General features: G+C 42.5%; 2 pseudogenes; both read left to right on the plus strand.

Moving 5' to 3' along the window:
- Window positions 1-2,798: 2,798 nt before the first annotated feature.
- Window positions 2,799-2,917, plus strand: LOC134931561 (5S ribosomal RNA; annotated as a pseudogene).
- A 4,825-nt stretch (window positions 2,918-7,742) lies between these two features.
- Window positions 7,743-7,861, plus strand: LOC134931616 (5S ribosomal RNA; annotated as a pseudogene).
- Window positions 7,862-16,276: the final 8,415 nt, after the last annotated feature.

Below are 16,276 nucleotides of genomic sequence, written 5' to 3' on the forward strand. Positions count from 1 at the left end.
TTCCCATATTTTCCTGCCTTCAGGAGCAAATGGGAAGTGTGCAAAAACCGTCTTGACACTTCGTATTTTTTATCTGGATTTTTCCAGGCTAACTTAAACAGGTCATCTAACTGTGCAGAATCAGGGATACTGACACTTTGTTCTGTGCTAAGAAAAATGACTGCTATGCTGCAGCGTCCTCTAGAAGGAGCTTTAACACGTCCCAAATAGCTAGAAGGAGGGGTTCAATACCTTGTGCAGAAGGGGAATCCCCAGTAACAGGATCCAATTCCTCCCCCTCCTCCTGTGTCTCCTCATCAGAGTCTGAAAGTAAAGCAGGTAACTGGGAAAGAAAGGACGTACCGCACCAGAACTGTTTTGGTAATCAATAGTAATGTAAGGGATGCGATTAATACTTTTACTGTATGAAGTTCACATACATAATATTATACTGGTGCTACCCACTGATCCTAAATACATACAAAAAAGAAAAGAGAACAGGGATCAGTTTCTCCGGGTGCACTCCATCCCATTCATACATATGTGGTATTCAAATTGACAAGTTTATTCATAAACATTTATATTGAACAGTACACTGCCAATATCCATATGGGTATTGGCAGTGTACTTTTCAATATAAATGTTTATGAATAAACTTGTCAATTTGAATACCACATGTGTATGAATGGGAAGGAGTGCACCCAAAGAAACTGATCCCTGTTCTCTTTTCTTTCTAGTAAAGCAGGTAACCCATGCTTTTGTGGTCCTGATCTAGAGAGAGGGGGCTCCCTTGCAGCTAGGTCTGCAACAGCCTGCTGCATTTGTTGAGTTTTTTTTAGCATTAGCAGTGAGCTGAGACAACATATCATGGATTTTATGGCACCTAGTCAGGAAGGCTCTTGACCTACCCCCCCCCCCCCCCTCCCTCCCTCCAAACCCCTCACTGTGCTGTGAGGACTGACTACATTGTTCACATGATATGGAACCAGATGTAGAGGGAGAGAATCTGGTGTGACATATACTGCATAATTGGTGTTTTACCATGTTTACAGTAAACAACACTTACAGTACATACACATACACACAGACAAGTATTACAATAGCAAGAAAAAAGAAACAACTAACAACTGCTGAGTAGCGCCTCAAATGATAATAATATTATATAAATATGTAATTGCTCTATCAGCTGCGCTGCCGTAAAACACTGTGTGTGTGTTTGTTACAGATAAATAAATTAAGAAAAAAAGAACGGCTGCGCAAATGTGTAAGAGCAATTAGTAATAATTTATAATGAGTAGTTAATACTAGGAGCTGACGTGTAGTAAAGGAAAATTTATTATATTAATAACATTATTTATAACACTTTGAAACTAGATATAAAATTCAATAAAAACATTCATACAGAGATTGGATGTAACAACGCCTTTAATAATCTGGGATGGAGACAGTGAATGTTTTAACCAATTTTTTAAACATATCAGCACCAATGAAATTAATCTTACTTTTACATCCAACACAAGCAGGGAGCACATTGAGTTTTTAGATCTGACTCTTACAGGAGAAAATGGGAGAGTTACAACCAAGAATTTTGTTGGTGGACACCAACAGTTATCTCAACTACAAGAGCAATCACCTCAAAAGTTGGAAGAACAGTATTCCATTCTCCCAATTTAGTAGAATCAAAAGAAACTGCAGCAAACCGGAGGACTGCCAATTACAACTGGAGATGTACACAAGCAGATTCAAGCAAAAAGAATATCCGGACACCATTCTAGAAGAAGCCATCACTAGAACAAATGGAGTTGAAAGATCCAAGTTGTTAGAATACAAAACAAGGGAAAAAAACAAAAGATTCTACGGCGTTCATTACAACCTTCAACCAGCATGAAAAATCTATCCGTGATTCATTTAGGAACCATTGGAGAATATTGCTCATGGACCCTATTCTTAAAGATATCCTTCCTCTTCATCCGGAAATAGTATTAAAGAAATCGCGGAACCTCAAGGATATTCTAGCCCTAAGCATGCTGACGACCGACCAAGAAAAAGACCACACATGGCCTATATGTGTGGGTTCATACAAATGCAGGCGATGCAACGTATGCAGGTATCTACACCCTAACAGGAAAACCTTTACAGATGTGGAAACGAAGAAGGAGTACAAAATTAAAGATTACATGAACTGCAATACCCAATCAGTTATATACCTACTGGAATGTGATTGCGGCAAACAGTACATGGGGAAGACGAAGAGACCCCTGAAGCTAAAAATACAAGAGCACGTGAGAAACATCAGGAATAAAGTCGAGAGCCATGCTGTCTCCAAACATTTCATTTTAACACATAACTCCAATCCGGAGGCCTTGACATTCAAAGCTATTGAACTGGTAAAATTGGGAGATAGAGGAGGTGACCTCGCCAATAAACTGTCACGTCGCAAAATGTTTTGGATTTTCCAGTTACAGACATTACAGCCAAAAGGATTTAATGACAGCGACGAAATTGCTCCCTTCTTATGAAATGCGTTAGTACATTTATAGCCGTACCACACTTAACTCCTTCCTACGTCTCCCCCCCCAAATTAATCTGTTCCTTCCCCACCCCCCACTCCACCCCTACACATCAATCCCCCTCACGTACCTATCCCCCCCACCCTCCGCCCACCCTCCAGCTCACCATTCACTATATACACATCTATACTACTTTTGAGCACTCTGGTAGTGATAAAAATTCACTCATAATTCAGTAAGATTTGGAGTTAGTATAACTCATAATTCAATAAATTAAGCTTTGGAGTGACAACCAAGAAGGTACAACGTCGTTACAGTCATACCGCACTGGAAATGCCCAAATACGTCCGATCTTGGAAGCTAAGCAGTGCTGGGCCTGATCAGTACCAGTGAGGGGGACCACCTGGGAAGATCAGGTACTGCATAGTACGATAACAAATAGCTGCCTGAGAAAGGTGTATACTCCACATAATCACAAACATGGCACTGAACACTACAATATACCTACAAACGAAATAATCAGCACATGCACTTTATATATGCATTTTTTAGACATATGCACTTTATTCACCCTATATACATAAACTATGTTTCTAAATTAAAAGCATACACGTGCACTTATAGATATATGCACTATATTATATATCATTAATTGTAAATGCCATCGGTCTGCACTTAACTTTAATACTATCTCAATTATCCCCAAAATCATTTTCTGAAAATTGTGTCTCATACAATTGTTTTTTCTTTTTTCTTTTTTATGGGAACACTGCAATGAATATGCAAGAACATCCTTTAAGATGATCCCTCTAAAAGATGACACTGTGAATCTTAAGGACACCTAATATATGATATCCCGGCTAAAAAATATGAAGAATGTCCTCCATTAAGGTCCTCGAGAAAATAGCCCCAGCACTGTTTCATATATAAACATCGCTAAGAAAATGGCCGCCGCAAAGAACATACTGACACAGACTGTGATATGGCTCTAGAGATTACACAAATGGGCGCATGCACGGTTGAGCCGCCGGAAGTGGGGCGGAAGCCGGAACTAAACACGCATCGCATACCGGAAGTGGGGCGGATGTACCGCTCCGTTCACTGCACTATGATTCCTGATGGATCTAGACTTTATACAATGCTAATTTTTAGGTTCTGATAGTAGATACATATTATAGAATGCTCCTGAAACATTTATATACCTTTTAAAAGAACTTACAAGAAATGTGGTCAATCAGCCAATCTGTAGACAGGAAGTGATGTCATAATCATCCCTCACCAGTATTACTATAAATTGTCATTCAGTCCCATACCACCCTAACCCCATGATGAAGTCCATGTGACGAAACGCGTTGGAAGACCTGTACTTACCTCAGACTCAGATAAGGAAAATCTGTTTTACTTTATCTTACTGTAGTCTTTATACATTCATTTTAAGTGCTTTTAGTTCAGCTGTGTTTATATTGTTGACCCTTTTTTATATATGTCCTTTTTATATATGTTTTTTATGTCTCATTTTTATGGTAATAGTTTTATTGTAATATTGGCAATTTTATTCTATTAATTGACACCGTGGTCACAACATATCCCTCATCCCCCCTTTCTCCTACATTTTTCTTCAGGGAATTACCACCCCTGTTCACACTGAGGGGCTCAGCTGATGCCCCATTAGCAGCATAGGGGAGTGTCACATTGCATTGCCATTTTTTACATAACATATCTGTTTTATATCACACGTGGCGCAGTATTAATCCTTGTTTTTACATTTATCCTTGGTAATAATTTTTTATTGCGACCTGGTGAAGGGGTACACCCGACAGAATGTTGAGAAATACAGATCGTACCAGCAAAAGAAATGTGTGGTGTAAACATTTTTTTAATGAAAGCCTTACTGTAAATGAACCAACCCAACCATGTGATCTAGATGATTTATTCTGGGGAATAGAAAAACTTCTTACCAAAGAGGTCAAAACATGGTGGGACATTAAGGTCATGGAGCACTACATTTCAATGGATAGGGTTCCAAGGGGCCTCAGACTACTCAATCAACCCACATTTGGTAATCAAAAAGGGGCATTTATAGAAAAATAGGACAAAATATTACACACCTGTTCTATAGACTTAATGAAACTCCTTATCGATGAAAAGAAAAAATCCCTCTCATCCTTAGAGACTGAAATTAAGACGAAGGAGAGAGAACTGGAACCCTTCAAAGACAAGGAGGACCACAAAATTAATGAAAAAGTATTGAACAAGAAAATGGAACACATTGAGGAAGAAGTTATCAAAGGGAAGGAAAATACATTTTTAAGGGACAAGAATGACTATGAACAAGGGAGAGTGAAGAATTGGAGCAGATTTAGATCTAATGGACAGTTCAATCAGAGAACAGATGGAGGAAATTGGAAATCAATACCTACAAGGCACAACACTACACAGAATAAGACCAGGGATACTCCAACTAGCAGTATAAAGACATCCAACAGATTTACAACCCTGCAGAGGTACGGCTCAAGCAGTGACCAGGATTTTTTATCCCAAAGAACGGGCGCAAGACAAAAGAACACCATAAGAAATTAAGTGAGAGAAGACATACGTCATGCATCGCCCCTCAAAAGAAGATATACAGAAGAAGAGGATCCCGAGGAGGCAGGAGGGAGGGAATACAAAAAAAGAACATTGTAACAACCAACCCAAGAGAAAAAGGCATATTTAACCTATCCCAACACACACTGACAGAATCGGAAATATCCCTCTTAGACAAAGGACTCACTTTTGCACCGACAGGAGGCCTTAACAAGTTCGAGACATTCATTGATCTTAACAAGTTTATTAGGAAATGAATGCTAAAAAGACACTTTCTAAAGAAAGAAGATGCAGTCATAGCCAACTATGAAAGCCGCTCGAAATCAGGCCTAAAACCAACTTCTAAGTACTACCCTTTAGAGTCCAAAGGGAGTAGCATTAGTATGTTTTACAAACTGGTGAAGAAGGACCTGAGCGACATGGACCAGGAAAAAATAAAAGAGAAGAATATCAATAACAGAGAAAGTGAGGCCCTGAAAAACTTACAGAAGAACAAAGGGATTATTATAAAACAAGCTGACAAAGGGGGGGCTGGTCATCATTGATCGGTACAAATATATCACAGAGGCAGAAAGACTGCTATCAGATGGAGAGTCTTACAAAAAACTAACAGGAGACCCGAAGGATGACTACATTGAAGAATTAAGGACACTTCTATTACATGGACTAAGAACAGAAATCATCACCAAAGAAGAGTACCAATTCTTAATGAGATCAGACCCCACTACCCCCATCTTCTATTTTTTACAGAAAATTCATAAAAGCTTGGACAACCCGACACGGGAGACCGACTGTGGCGGGTATAGATTCACTTACCTCTAATCTATCCGAATATGCTGATGTCTTTTTAAAACCATATGTAAAGGATCTCCCATCATACCTTACAGATACCACGTCGGTATTGAGCCTTCTAAAAGATATTGAGTGGAAGTACTCATACATGTGGGTTACAAAAGATGTTCAATCATTGTACACATGCATTGAGCATGAGAAGGGAGTGACAGCTTGCAAGGAATTTTTGGACAATGATAACACATTAACAACCATCCACAAAGATTTTATCTGTGACATCATGTATTTTATTCTTCATCATAACTATTTTAAATTCTTGGACCAGTTTTACTTGCAACAGTGCGGCACCGCAATGGGCACAATTTTTGCGCCAAGTTTTGCAAATCTTTTTATGGGTTGTTGGGAAAAAGTTTTTATATATGACCGCCATGATTTTAACAACAATATAATTTTTTATCGGAGGTACATAGATGATATTTTAATAATCTGGGATGGAGACAGTGAATGTTTTAACCAATTTTTTAAACATATGAGCACCAATGAAATTAATCTTGCTTTTACATCCAACACAAGCAGGTAGCACATTGAGTTTTTAGATCTGATTCTTACAGGAGAAAATGGGAGAATTACAATCAAGAATTTTGTTAAACAGGTGGACACCAACAGTTATCTCAACTACAAGAGCAATCACCTCAAAAATTGGAAGAACAATATTCCATTCTCCCAATTTAGTAGAATCAAAAGAAACTGCAGCAAACCGGAGGACTGCCAATTACAACTGGAGATGTACACAAGCAGATTCAAGCAAAAAGAATATCCGGACACCATTCTAGAAGAAGCCATCACTAGAACAAATGGAGTTGAAAGATCCAAATTGTTAGAATACAAAACAAGGGAGAAAACAAAATATTCTATGGCGTTCATTACCACCTTCAACCGGCATGAAAAATCTATCCGAGATTCATTTAGGAACCATTGGAGAATATTACTCATGGACCCTATTCTTAAAGATATCCTCCCTCCTCATCCGGAAATAGTATTTAAGAAATCGCGGAACCTCAAGGATATTCTAGCCCCAAGCATGCTGACGACCGACCAAGAAAAAGACCACACATGGCCTATATGTGTGGGTTCATACAAATGCGGGCAATGCAACGTATGCAGGTATCTACATCCTAACAGGAAAACCTTTACAGATGTGGAAACGAAGAAGGAGTACAAAATCAAAGATTACATGAACTGCAATACCCAATCAGTTATATACCTCCTGGAATGTGATTGCGGCAAACAGTACATCGGGAAGACGAAGAGACCCCTGAAGCTAAGAATACAAGAGCACGTGAGAATCATCAGGAACAAAGTCGAGAGCCATGCTGTCTCCAAACATTTCATTTTAACACATAACTCCAATCCGGAGGCCTTGACATTCAAAGCTATTGAACTGGTAAAATTGGGAGATAGAGGTGACCTCGCCAATAAACTGTCACGTCGCGAAATGTTTTGGATTTTCCAATTACAGACATTACAGCCAAAAGGATTTAATGACAGCTACGAAATTGCTCCCTTCTTATGAAATGCGTTAGTACATTTATAGCCGTACCACACTTAACTCCTTCCTACGTCTCCCCCCCCCAAATTAATCTGTTCCTTCCCCACCCCCCACTCCACCCCTACACATCAATCCCCCTCACGTACCTATCCCCCGCCACCCTCCGCCCACCCTCCAGCTCACCATTCACTATATACACATCTATACTACTTTTGAGCACTCTGGTAGTGATAAAAATTCACTCATAATTCAGTAAGATTTGGAGTTAGTATAACTCATAATTCAATAAATTAAGCGTTGGAGTGACAACCAAGAAGGTACAACGTCGTTACAGTCATACCGCACTGGAAATGCCCAAATACGTCTGATCTTGGAAGCTAAGCAGTGCTGGGCCTGATCAGTACCAGTGAGGGGGACCACCTGGGAAGATCAGGTACTGCATAGTACGATAACAAATAGCTGCCTGAGAAAGGTGTATACTCCACATAATCACAAACATGGCACTGAACACTACGGTATCCGGACTCCAGATCGACAGCAAAAAGGTCGACAAACCTTAGGTCGACGCCAATTGGTCGACAAACCTTAGGTCGACATGGACAAAAGGTCGACATAGACAAAAGGTTGACAGGAACAAGGTCGACATGGAAAAAAGGTCGACATGAGTTTTTCACGATTTTTTTCTTTTTTGGAACCTTTTCATACTTAACGATCCACGTGGACTACGATTGGAACGGTAATCTGTGCCGAGCGAAGCGGTAGCAGAGCAAAGGCACCATGCCCGCAGCATGGCGAGCAAAGCGAGCCATGCGAGGAGACGTGGTGCACTAATTGGGGTTCCCGGTCACTCTACGAAGAAAACGACACAAAAAAAACCCCCTCATGTCGACCTTTTCCATGTCGACCTTGTTCCTGTCGACCTTTGTCCATGTCGACCTTTTGTCCATGTCGACCTAAGGTGTGTCGACCAATTGGCGTCGACCTAATGTTTGTCGACCTTTTTTGCTGTCGATCCTGAGTCCCAGTCCCGAACACTACAATATACCTACAAACGAAATAATCAGCACATGCATTTTATATATGCACTTTTAAGACATATGCACTTTACTCACCCTATATACATAAACTATGGTTCTAAATTAAAAGCATACACGTGCACTTATAGATATATGCACTATATTATATATCATTAATTGTAAATGCCATCGGTCTGCACTTAACTTTAATACTATCTCAATTATCCCCAAAATAATATTCTGAAAATTGTGTGTCTCATACAATTTTTTTTTCTTTTTTATGGGAACACTGCAATGAATATGCAAGAACGTCCTTTAAGATGATCCCTCTAAAAGATGACACTGTGAATCTTAAGGACACCTAATATATGATATGCCGGCTAAAAAATATGAAGAATGTCCTCCATTAAGGTCCTCGAGAAAATGGCCCCAGCACTGTTTCATATATAAACATCACTAAGAAAATGTCCGCCGCAAAGAACATACTGACACAGACTGTAATATGGCTCTAGAGACTACACAAACGGGCGCATGCGCGGTTGAGCCGCCGGTAGTGGAGCGGAAGCCTGAACTAAACACGCATCGCGTACCCGAAGTGAGTACCGCTCCGTTCACTGCACTATGATTCCTGATGGACCTAGAGTTTATACAATGCTCGTTTTTAGGTTCTGATAGTAGATACATATTATAGAATGCTCCTGAAATGTTTATATACCTTTTAAAAGAACTTACATGAAATGTGATCAATCAGCCAAATCTGTAGACAGGAAGTGATGTCATAATCATCCCTCACCAGTATTAGTATAAATTGTCATTCAGTCCCATACCACCCTAACCCCATGATGAAGTCCATGTGACGAAACACGTTGGAAGACCTGTACTTACCTCAGACTCAGATAAGGAAAATCTGTTTTACTTTATCTTACTGTAGTCTTTATACATTCATTTTAAGTGCTTTTAGTTCAGCTGTGTTTATATTGTTGTCCCTTTTTTATATATATCCTTTTTATATATGTTTTTTATGTCTCATTTTTATGGTAATAAATAGTTTTATTGTAATATTGGCAATTTTATTCTATTAATTGACACCGTGGTCGCTACATATACCTCATCCCTCCTTTCTCATATATATATATATATATATATATATATAGAATGGAGTGTGATGGATGGCACTCCAGGATGTAGGTAAATCAAACAAAACACCAGAGTGGTAGCCATCGTTTCGGAGCTGTGCCCCTTTATCAAGACTTGATAAAGGGGCACAGCTCCGAAACGTTGGCTACCATTCTGGTCTTTTGTTTGATTTACCTACATGCTGGAGTGCCATCCATCACACTCCATTCCATATTACTTCTTGGAGGGGCACCCAGACGAGCTGATTAGAGGTTGATTGAAGTGCCGGACATCATTCTTGTCTATATATATATATATATATATATATATAAAGCCATTATGCGGAAGGGAATGGCGCCCATCATGCAGTCGGAAAACAGGATTAAATGGTGCCCTGTATCTCTAATTGACTCCCGCCTACTGCCGCCTAATGTGCGCCGTCATCGCCATTGTAAAGCAGGAAGGGACAAACTTCTAAAGCATAGGTCTGCAAACTCGGTCCTCAGGTGTATTAATTATTCACAGACACATTTTAAAAGGTCCGCAGGTGGAGTTAATTATTTCACTTGTGATTCTGTGAGACCTGCAAAACATGCACTGTGTGGGGTAATGAGGACCGAGTTTGCAGACCTATGTTCTAAAGGATGTGCAGCTTCAGCATACACCTGTCCCAGGAGCAGTTTATCTAGGCGCTCCCTGGCTTGCACTCTTAGCCACCCACTCTGTTCACTACAGCAGCGGCATGCGGTTGATGCTGCACCCGCCCTGTTGGTCTCTGAAGCTGCTGTCACTTAATGTATGAGAGGAGCCCTGCACAGTATATCAGTAAATAAGGGGACTGAACTAGAGGACTGCATCTTCTTATAGATGGAGCATTAGTCCACCAGACCACACAAGGCTTTTGTCTATACTGATAGGTGCATCAGAGGAGAAATAGAGCACATGGCAATGCCGTTACTCCTCTGCTGGTATGTAGCCGCTATTTGACCCGGGAACCCGGCTAACAAGGCCCTGGGCTATACATTACTAAGCTTCTGTTTTCAGCCATGCTGCCGGTGGCGGTGGGCTGCTTGGGGCTCCATGTCAGCAGTGAAACTGCTGGATGCGAGACACCCAGGGACAGATATCCATGCAGCCGAGGACTCGGGCGCCAAACCCCACAGGGTGGGACCGAGCGCCCCTGACAGCTCCCACGTAGCAGCCTGGCAGGGGCAAATTGACAGACTGTTGGAAGATTGCTAAATAAGCAAAAGGAGGATTTTGGTACTTACCGAAAAATCCCTTTTTCGGAAGCCATAGGGGACACTGGCAAGACTTTAAGACCATGGCGTGGTGATGGTGGCTTACAGGGAGCTTGCACTTTAAATAATCCAAGAAGTGAAACAGGCTCCTCCCTCTCTATCCCCCATCATCCCTCAGTTATGAATTAGCCGAGAGGAGACAGGAACAAGAGAACAGAACCATACGAGGAAAGAGAGAGCATAATAATCAAACAGAACAGAACAACAATGAAGGCAAGAGAACAGCGACAGGCGGGCGGCCAGTGTCCCAAATGGCTTAAGAAAAAGAGATTTATCGGTTAGTACCAAAATCCTTTTTCCGTCAGCCTCTAGGGAACACTGACACAACTTCAAGACCGTGTGGATGTCCCAAAGTTTCCCCCCTGGGCGGGAGATCGCTGAGGAACTTCCAAAATAAGACGGCCAAACCGTGAAAATAAATCCGCAAAAGTATCAAACTTGTAGAACTTGGCAACCGTATGAATACTGAACCAAGTGGCTGCTCTACAGACTTTAGATGTCGTAGCCCCACCACTAGCGGCCCAGAAAGACCCAACTGAGCATGTAGAGTGGGCCGCAATGGATAATGGAGGTCGCCTAGATTGGTGTAGATAGGCTTGATGAATAGTCAACTGAATCCAGCAGGCCAAGGTCTGCTTAGTAGCAGGCCACCCTCGCTGCGGAAGATCATAAAGCATCAGTCTTTCATAATGGTGCTGTCCATTCCACGTAGATCTTCAACGTTCTCACTACATCCAGAGCAGAAGGTGTCCCAGTGTCCTCCTGTAAGGACAGTACCACAATGAGCTGATTGATATGAATAGCAGACACGACCTTGGGAAGAAATGAAGCATGTGTGAAATATCAAGTAGGGGGACATACAAGACAAGGCAGTTACCCTCCGGGCTGAAGCTATGGCTAATAGAAAATCAGTCTTCCAAGTAAGATAATTAATAACTGCGTCTTCCAAGGGTTCAAAACAGGGTGCCTGCAGATAATCCAGCACCAGATTCAAGTCCCAAGAAGTTGTAGGGGGAACAAACGGGGGTTGTACCCAAAGGACCCCTTGCAGAAAAGTTTGCACATCCGGTAGGAGCGCCAGGCGTCTCTGAAAGAAAATCGATAAGGCAGATACCTGAACTTTCAGGGTTCCTAGACGAAGTCCGGAATCTAAACCTGCCTGAAGAAAGAGCAAGAACCGTTAGAGACGAAAATAATCTGACTGAAACCCTTTTCGGTCACACCAAGAGACATAAGAACGCCAGATGCGATGGTAACGGGCTGCCGTAACAGGTTTTCATGCATGCAACATCGTGGGAATCACACATTCTGGAATCCCTTTGTGTTTTAGGATGTCTGCCTCAAGAGCCATCCTGTTAAACATAGTCGTGGTAAATCTGGATATACGAAGGGCCCTTGTTGGAGTAGATCTGTTCGCAGAGGTGGAGGCCAAGGATCGTCCGCTAGTAAAAAGCGCAGGTCTGAAAACCAAGCTCTCCGAGGCAAATCTGGTGCTACCAAGATCACCGTGATTGACTCCAGTTTCATTCTCTTGAGAATTCGAGACAATAGAGGAAACGGATGCAACATGTATACTAGGTCGTATGGCCAAGTCACGGCAAGAGCGTCTACAGCTTCCGCCTGAAGATCCCGTGTTCTGGAGATGTAGTGAGGAAGCTGATGATTGAGACGAAACGCCATGAGATCCACCTCCGGACACCCGCAGCTCTGTATCAGAGCGTCGAACATCTCTGGGTGAAGTGCCCATTCTCCCGGATGTAGATCCTGATGGCTGAGGTTGTCTGCTTCCCAATTGTCTACTTCTGGAATGAATACTGCTGAGAGGACTACAGCGTTGCATTCGGCCCACTGGAGAATGAGTGTCACCTCACGTATCGCTTGGCGACTGTGAGTTACTCCCTGCTTGTTTATGTACGCTACAGCAGCCGCGTTGTCCAATTGACCCTTTACCGCCTTGGATCGAAGAACTTGGGCAGCTTTTTTTCATATATGGTGTTTTGAGTGATCCCCTACAGACCCTGAGGAAGGTCCCTGTGTCAGAAACGCGTTGGTGGTGGAGGGGAACTCTCTCAGTCCAGGTGAGAAAGAGAAGTGGTGATATTTTTTCCTTGTGATCTTTGGAGAGTTTTTCAGTACATTTTAGCTGTTTTTTTTGTATATTTTGAAAATAAATGTTTTTATTTTTGGATTAAACGTGAACCTTTTAAAGACTTTTGGGATAAAAATTGCATTCTTCTAAGGAATACGAATTGCCTTGAATTCTTATGGGAGGAGTCTACTAAGAATAGGAAGCCACCGCAAAGATACCTTTTGAGGGACATTTACACCTGGTCCCGGGTGAGTGTTTACTTTGAGGGGTTATCATGTGGGTAGACCAATATCCTTGGTTTAAACACCTAGAAGTGTCCCCAATGCAAAGAAACCCTTATGTGTACATACCTCAGTCTTTGAGGTGAGTGGCTGGATATAACCTACATTACCAATAGAAATTCGGCCTTGATTTAATACTTTGTATTGTTCCTCCTCTTGCTTCTGAAAAATGGTGGATACCAGTCAGGAGTGATCACCAGAGCTAGAGAAAGAGAACCATACCCTTCCTATCAAGAGACAGCGCTTTTTGGACCACTCTTCTTGTATATTGTTTGTAATGTGTAAAGGGGGTGGTGCCCCTAAGTGAGGACCTTAGCTGCAGTCTGAGGGCGCAGGTTATTTTGTCTGTATGTTGTATATTGGATAGAGAGGAGTCCACTCGAGGTAACATCTTCCATTTACCCGTCATAGCTGATGGAAATGTATAAATACTTAGAAAACTTTTAGGCATTTGAAACCGCTTGTCCGGGTGTTTCCAAGCCTCCGTCAGCTGATCATCCAGTTTCTTGGATAAAGGATAAGTGACCGATGAATCTGCTGCTATCTACCAAATAAAGCAGTATATGGTGAATCCGGTGTCGTAGTCTCGGAAGTATTCAAAACTTATAGGTAAAATAAGAGGTTCAACCCCCTGAGAAGGTTCATGTGGAACTTCTTCGTCTGGGTCAGTAATTTCGCCCAACTCACGATCATCCTCTTCAGCTTCATCCTGAGAGAGAAGACCTGCCACCCAGGGTGGTTCTGTAACAATAGAAAGTACATAATTTTGAGGAATCTCCTTAACCGTCTTTCATAAAGCAGACACCTCATTATGTAATTGTGAGATGGTTCCTGTGAGCGCTACCGCCCAGGGGGGAAAATTAGTGTCTTGGGACGGATTAACTAATGTAACCTCTGAAGCACATGCTTCACACAGGGAGGAATCATCTGTGTGCTTTATTTTTGTGGTTTGTTTGTTTTCACACTTAGCACAGATAAATAGTTTTTGTGATGCCATCTTAGCTGGTCCCTTATCTGCCATTGTGGAGACACATACAATTCACACCAGCACTCTCAATAATACAGAGAGAGAGAGAGAGAGAGAGAGAGAGAGAGAGAGAGAGAGAGAGAGAGAGAGAGGGGGATAGAGGGAGGTATAATATTTGTACTACTCCCCTATTCTAACACCCTCTGCCACCAGCCTGTATTTTATAGGCTTTCAGGTTTCTGGCAGTCTGAAGGAATGTGCACCTGTCTCTGCTAACAGTGGCAATTCCTAAGGAGAGAAGAAACATGGTTGCTATTCATGAGCTGCCTAGCTGAGGAAGGCACCTTTTTCTGTGACTGACAGTTTGAAAACCTGCCAACTCCGTCCCCTATGCACAGGCACCTAGCTCAACCAGGTCCCTAAGCGCCATTTTGAGTGTGTGCCTTACACAATTAAAATCAGCCTTTGGCTGCACCCAATTCACAAGGTGCTCCATATGCTGTCTGCCTTCTAGTTAAATGCCCTGCGCCTTAGCCTCCAGATCCGCTCCTCTACTCTCTGCTGTAAACTCGCTCTGTCCTGCACTGAGTGAGCTATGCTGTTGCACTGTGTACTGTCAGCACAGCAGTGCAGTGGAGACCACGCAGCGACCACTCGCGCACAGTGCCCCATACAAGGAGGCTCACTCACCCGCACTGCATACTGTCAGCACGGCAGTGTAGTGGAGACCGCGCCGCTGCCAGTTATAGCCAGCGGGGAGAGGAGGGGAGGGAATGTGGGGGACGCCGCTGCGCTGGACGCGGGCGCTGCACAGTGCCTCACACAAGGAGGTTCACTCACCCAACCAGAGCCTCAGGATGCGGCTGTCTCGGGAGGAACAGTGCTTCTCAGGTTAAGCGCTGTTCTCCTTGCTGTCTCGGGAGGAACAGTGCCTCTCAGGTTAAGCGCTGTTCTCCTTGCTGTCTCGGGAGGAACAGTGCCTCTCAGGTTAAGCGCTGTTCTCCTTGCTGTCTCGGGAGGAATAGTGCCTCTCAGGTTTAGCGCTGTTCTCCTTGTGCAGCTTGATGCTGCTAGTGTGTAACCCGGACCCCACTTCTCTCATATAAGTGGCGAAGGGCTCCTGAGGCTGAGGGAACTAACCCTCCTCTGTACCAGAGCTTTCTCTGGGTGTGAACTGGGATGCTTGTAGTGTGAACGCATCAGACTCGGGTTGATAGAAAAGTGTTTCATTAGTTGTTCGGAGTACCTGCAGAGGACCACATGACTGGGGAAGCATACTGAGATTGTGGCAGCTGCATCCCAAGTACCAGTAGGCAGCAACACTGATGGGGCCAGCACCACTATTATATCATTACTTTAAACAAAAACAAAGTGTTCCCTATAAATACACAACAAATTCCAGGGCTGACCCAGGTTCAGTGTGAAAGCATCTAACCCAGGAATTTACTAGGTTTTTGACATCATATGAACAAAGGTCTCAGTGTGAGACTCAGGAATTTCCTGAGTTGACCTGGGTCGTACCAACATACTTGTGTCTGAAAGGATATGAGGACGGGGTATTTTGGTGGTTCCCAACCTCTAAACAGTCCAGGTTTTAATGATTAAGCACAGATGACTTAAACAGTACCTCTGCTTGATACCATCTGTACGCAAGCGTGGGTAGTCTTAAAACTTGGGACTGTTAGGGTGCTGACAGAGTTTGGGACATCCTGTGCCAGGTCCTTAGTTCTGCCATTACAGCTCCAAATGCATTTTTTTTAAATACCCGCTGATAATTTATTAGTGTTTCTGTAATTTCATTATGGATTTAACTTTAGTTAAAAATGTGTACTATGCATTGCTTTTCAAGGTTAGAGTTCCACCCAAAGTAGTCCCCAAGGGTACCAGATTGCACATCACTGACCAAACATGTCATAGAGCCCTAACGTAGCTTACCTTGAGCATGGAGGTTGTATTAGCCGTTTGAGCCCTCACTGAAGCTTTATTGGAGATCCCATGCACATGAGGCAGAAATATACTGCAGTTCCTGTTCCTCCTTAAACTCCAGCCAGTGTTGAAGTTTCAAGGATATTGGAGGATTATATTCAAGG

This window comes from Pseudophryne corroboree, chromosome 5, assembly GCF_028390025.1.
Source record: "Pseudophryne corroboree isolate aPseCor3 chromosome 5, aPseCor3.hap2, whole genome shotgun sequence".
NCBI classification, from domain to species: domain Eukaryota; kingdom Metazoa; phylum Chordata; class Amphibia; order Anura; family Myobatrachidae; genus Pseudophryne; species Pseudophryne corroboree.